General features: G+C 30.9%; 1 long non-coding RNA gene across 2 annotated transcripts; it reads left to right on the top strand.

Moving 5' to 3' along the window:
• Positions 1-934: 934 nt before the first annotated feature.
• Positions 935-2,356, top strand: LOC111394545. Of its 2 annotated transcripts, XR_002702638.1 has the most exons (3): positions 941-1,073; positions 1,712-1,773; positions 2,106-2,356. It is a non-coding gene; the product is annotated as an uncharacterized LOC111394545 (long non-coding RNA). The 2 variants fall into 2 exon arrangements; XR_002702637.1 differs by having other exon boundaries at positions 935-1,073; positions 1,712-2,356.
• The last annotated feature ends 3,997 nt before the right edge of the window (positions 2,357-6,353 follow it).

Below are 6,353 nucleotides of genomic sequence, written 5' to 3' on the forward strand. Positions count from 1 at the left end.
GAATATTGTGATTTGTCAATTAATTGATTTCACAAGCGTTGGATAAATTAATTAATTTGGTTGCTTATTTATAAACCCGAATTAATTAATTGGATTAATTAATTCATGAACCAGATTTAATTAAATGGGTAAATTAAATATTGGATCGGCATCTTTGTATTCTTTCTCCATATTATAATAAAATTCTCATTCTCTGCAAATTACATTGTTCTTGTGTTTTTGTGATATTTATTTAATATTATGCATATAATCTTGTATTTTCTCCCTTGGTATTGGAATAATCCGATTCCAATTTTCCGCACAAACAAAGGGTTTAAAATGCAATGTTAGACTTGGCATAAGAAAGAAATAGAATGGAGAGACCAAATTGCAAATGCAAGGTAGCAAATTCAAATTCCAATTTTTCGTATACACACAAAGGGATTAAGTTAATACTATAACATGGATTAGACAATTTAAGTACTCGATTTAAAATATCAATTTGATCTACGAACAAAATGTAAGATCGCATTAATATAGAAAAATTAGTAAAAATAAATTAATATTTTATTTCAAAATATCATGATGGGCAAAAACTTGTCCAACAGAACGTGGGATCGACCTCTGTGTTGGACCTCTAGCTAATTGAATTTCAAGGACGAAATTTTTTTGAAGGGGGTGAGATTGTTACACCCAACACATTATAGTCAAAGATAAGAAAATATTTGGTCTATTCAAAGTCAAAAGAGGACTTAAATTAAGTAATCGATTTTATGGGGACTAGTATAAGCAAGTGGGAATTGTGTGGGCTAAACTGATTATAGGAATAATTGTTGATTTTTAAATCAAATGGAAACAATAGGTTTAAAGTGCAAACTATGGCGGAGTTGAGGGTCCTATTATTAATTATTTCATTGATGCATTTGTTAAATTTAGACCAAATCCATTCATTGTGGGGGAGCACAGAAGAATCGAGAGGTGGAAGAATATTTGGAAAAGAAAAAGGGAAATAGAAGATGGCGGCCAATCATGGTGATTGAAGGAAATTGTCTATTATATCTCGTGGTTCTCCAGTTCTTCTTCTATTTCAATAGGTAAAAAAGGAATTAGTGTTTAAAGTTAAGCATTTTATAGGGATTAGTTTGTTTTAAGACTTTATTTATTTTAGGTGTGATTTTTGGTTTTTTTTTTATCCATACCTGAATTTCAAGAATTAGAAAGTAAGTGGAATTTGGGTTGAAGGTGTGAGAAACGAGAATTAAATGGGAAATGGGTTTGATGTTATTGACTTTAATCATTGATTATGTGTTCATAATTTTCCAATTACTTGAACAATATGGGTTTATATTAGTGTGAGGAGGAATTTTCGTTTTAGACAACTAGATGGGATGGCCTTTATGTGAACAAGTGGCTGTCTGGGTACCATCAAGCAAGAATTTTGGACTTCTCTTTTAGGCTTCTTTTCAGCTTGAACAAGGCTTTATGATGGGTTTTGGTTTCAATCAAGCGAATATGATACTTACTGAAATATATAGGTGTTTTCGTGGATTGGAAGTGAAACAAAGGAAACAAGTTTGGAGTTTATAGAAGATGTCCACTTGTTTATGTTATCTATTTTTAGAAAAGGAAGAACTATGAAAGAAATAAAGAATAAAAATAGAGGAATACAAGTAAGATGGGTATATGTTATTCACGACCAATATGAATTCATGCAATTTTATTGTTATTTCAGGACGAGGTAGCGAGGATATTCGGAAAGCAAAATGTCTAGATTAGCATGCAGCCTCTAACTCTGTGAGTGGAAAAATAAAAATATTTTTAAAGTATTTATAAGTTAAGTATATTATCAAAGTATGTGCAATTATGTGTTCGATTATATGATTATTATGAAAATCTCTTTTATTATGATACATGTGGAATCTCAAAGATTATCTATGGCATATTTGTAATTTGGTATGTGAGACATGTGATATTGAGATTTGTTTGGTATGTAAAATTTGTGATCTTGAGATCGACCAAAAAAGTATTCATGATTCTAGTTCATAAAGAGGCCTTGACCGTGTTCTATCCTACACGAAGGGGTTTTGACCTGACATTGGTATTGATCGTGTACATATGGTTCACAGAGGGGCTTTGGCCATGTTCTAGAATTGATTACCAGATGTCACGAGATCCGCTTTTGTTCACGGAGGGAGCCAAAGGCTCGTGGCGAAAGTACTTAGCCCGAGGGGGTGGATTACATATTTTAATCAGAGAGTACATTTTTTGTGGATCACATGTGATGTGATGAGATGATGGCATAGATATCAGCAGATGGCTATATTGTGATTATGAGATGATATTTACAGTGTTATGAGAATGTTTCACTTTTTGTCTATGATTGTACGAGGCTATCATGTGAAATATTAAATGATATGAGCTTGATATTTGATAAAAATGTTTAAAGGAGAAAATATAATTTTTTTTTAACTCTTCCACTCATTGGGCTATCAACTCATTTTTTTTTCCACGATTTTTCTCACAAGTAGTATTGGTCCTTGATAGCTTGAGGAGCCTGGTGATTTCAGAGTTAGAGCCACACGACATATTGAATAATATGAGTCAATTTGATAAACCACGAAGTAAATTTTTTGGCCCATTGCACTATGTTTTTATAAACATTTGATTTTGTTGCATATTTTGAAATAACTTATAGTCAGCCTTGGTAATAGATTTGACATCTAATCAACATTTATCATTGGCTCATCAATGGACGATGTAGACATGATTGACGAAAGGATCGTTACAATCCCCACCATGGAATAGTGCACCTACACGCCTTCATCGACGTTGTCCCCGAGCCGACCATGGAATGGAGTAGTTGAAAAGATAGCTAGGGGAATCTATTTTTTTATTTATTAGGGATATGATTAGGATATAAAATCCTTACGCTCGGTTTCCATTTCGGTTGTAGGTGTAACCAACCTACTATTAAGGATATACCCAAGTGATCACCCTTCTATTTTTCTTTTTCTTTTTTATTATTAAACGAGCACCATGGAAATACATACGGCTTAGCATAAAATCTTAAGTTCAAAAGAGAAAAATCAAAAATGAAAATTGAAGATAAAATGGATAAAGAAAATAATATGCTCAATATTCAAAAGGGGCATAATCCTTATGTTAAAATTTCAATTATTTGGATGTGTAAGGATCGTATTTTTTTTTTTTATATGTTAACTTTATATTAATATAAATAAATAAATAGCACATGAACTCACCTGTACCACAAATGTCACCATCACCCGACAATCCACTCACCCAGTGTGGATAAGGTATTCGAAGAGACATTTTTCTCTATACTTACAAAATAAGTCTTTTCTTTTCAACGAAACTTAGTGCCTATTTGGACCTTTTTATACTTTTTTTTTTATTTCAATGGCTAGAAAGAAATTACTATAATCATAATTTTTTTATGGTAATTATAGCTGCACAATATCCCTTATTTTAAGGCCCCGGATACCAGAAATCTATTCAATGCATTGACTGACAATATTCAAATTAGTTTTCGAATCACTCATGTATGGAATCTAGAATAGAACTCGGGATACTCGTTTATTATGTTTAAATGAAGAATTTGCATGTGAAAAACACCTTTAACATGTTTATTATGTACATTTAGTGGGATAGGTAGCTTACTAATTTTGTCACTTTCACAGTTAAAAATTGCGATATGTAATAATATTGTGAATGAAGTACCATTAACATGAAGACTATGTTACAATATTTTGAAATTTTAAACATTAATGTTATCGAAAGAGTCTAGTAAAAATGAAAATTTAAATATGCACGGCTGTATATCAAATCATCATAATTTCATAATTCTCTACAATAAACCAATTCCTCAGTAGTGCATCATTCCATAAATAAATTATTTTGGTCCGAATGATGTTCTAGTTCTTGAAAATGTTGATACTACACCGTAAACTATAAAGTTTGGCGATATTTTAAAAGAACAAACGTCTTTACAAATAGAGAAACTAGCCAAAAACTTGCGATAACACTTCTGAATGCTAAAAATGCTTCAAAAAAACACAATTTCGTTGAGATGGGAAAATGACTCTTGATAGGTAGTTTGCAATTACCGAAAATAAATTCTCATAAATGTATTTTTCACGCTTATTTGCACTTGTAATCTTGATAAAATATGATTAATTGAGCGAATTTCAACTTAATTTAGTGCAATAATGTGATTTGTAGGTGAAGATTGGATTCGGTGTAATTGGTGCAAAATGTCATGATTTTGAGCTTAATTGGAGATTGATTCAGGTATCTGATCATTTGGGGTTGCAATCAATCGATTGAAAGAAGTGATGGAGCAATTGGATGAGATTCATCAGTTAAAGAGTGAATATTTGACAATTGAAAAGTTTGAGAACCAAAATGAAGGTTTTAAAAAGTTAATGACCAAACTACAAAATGAGAAGTTGCAGGATGCCAACCACGGTTGGCAAATTAGTGGCAGACCGCTAGTTTGTCTTTCATGGGAACTCTTATTTGAAGTGTAATACTCTACAAAGGCCTAATCTAGATGCAATAAGAGTCTCGTACTTTCGAGAATTAGAGAGAAAACACACATGGAACAAAATCAAGAACGAGGGTTTGGAAGCTTGATTTGGTAGGGAAAAGACAATCTTGGTGCAACATTCATCCAATTCTCTACATCTTAATTCCATACCATGTGATTTAATTCATAATTATTCTATATTTTGTTCATCTAGTATGAGCAGCTAAACGTTAGTTATGATGAACAAGGTAGTTTATTGAGATCCTTTAATTTTAAATTTCAAAATTCTATTTCTTAATTTCGTGTGTCTAATTATTTATGGTGTTTTAGCTTTGAATTATTTGTTCAATAATCAACAATATTGTGAATCTATAAGAATAAAGATGTGAGTTATAGAATTTAGACCACATAATAAAAACAAGTAGTTAGTATGAAAGTGTAGAAATACATTTTTAGTTAATGCAGTCATTACATGAATTCTTAGATATTTAAGACATTTAATTAAGTTTTATCATGGTTAACAAAAATATATGAAATTGACTTCGTTAAATAAAATCAATTTGAACTGAAAAGATGTAAATTGAATACGTTAGAAGAATTCAATCGAGCACATTCGATTATTGTGTGCATTTCGATGACATCAAGCTAGTTACTTTGATTTAGATATAAAAAAAAAAAAAACCACCTAACCGAAAACTATTTTCTTCAAATAGAAGTGAAAATAGTAATTTAAGAATAAATATAGCCTCTATCGGAGAGATTATGTGGATTGCGGACTCAAATGTTCACTGAATTACTTATTCGATAGCGCATACTTGCAATAGAAAAATGCAACAAGTTTTTGATGTCCTTGTCAGGAACTATTTACATTTAATCTTAATCTATTTTGTTTTGACTTTTATTTAATTAATTTAAATTACTTTTTCTTACAAATAAAAAAAGAAAAAAGAATCGTTGTATGCTCCGTTCCCAAGGCGACAATCTTGAACCCGTTTGATTTGAAATATAACGTATCGTCAGATGAGGACTCAAGGGGCACAATGTTTGTTACACATTCTAAAAATTTTAGGGCATGACATACTCTACTTCTTAAAGCCATTTCACCCTCAAAATTCACATTACTAGGCAAAGAGTGGGGATTGTTGACTTTGATTTCTTTTTCTTTCTCTCAAGTAGCATTTCCATTCCATAAATCTATCTAACTCAATAGCGTAAAATTCATTAACGAACAAAACAAGGAACAAAAAGAAAGGAGTCCAAGAAGAGAAGAATTGAGGACCAAGAAAAATCATTCATTATTTATATAACCAGGTTAACTATTGCATTGAATAAGCCCTTTATTTACAGAAAAATAAATTCAAAAAAAAAACTAAACGCAAATGAACTTCTAATGAACGTATGTATTTAACAAAATAATTAAATCTAATCTAAATAACGTAAATTGAACCTAACTCTAATTTAGGGTTTGTTTGAGCCACATTATTCCAAAGAAAAAATATATTCTTAAATAGTGATTTGACATCATTTCAACCATACATTCTTCAATAAAATAATATTACACACAGATAAAAAAAAATTTCTTATTTTTTAACCACATATTTCCTATCAATACATTATTTAAGAATGCATTATTTCAAAATAATGTGGCTCAAACACCCCCCTTAACTTCTTACTAAAATCCTATCTTGATCTTATCTCGATCTCTAACATTTCTCTCCGATTGAGAGAAGTCAACTCCAATGAGGTAGACAGAAAGGTCAAAGCCAAGAAGGTCAATTGCCAAATGGTACCATGATTCATCTTAAGTCTTTCATAAGGTAGATGTCTT

This window comes from Olea europaea, chromosome 5 (genome assembly GCF_002742605.1).
Source record: "Olea europaea var. sylvestris chromosome 5, O_europaea_v1, whole genome shotgun sequence".
NCBI lineage: Eukaryota > Viridiplantae > Streptophyta > Magnoliopsida > Lamiales > Oleaceae > Olea > Olea europaea.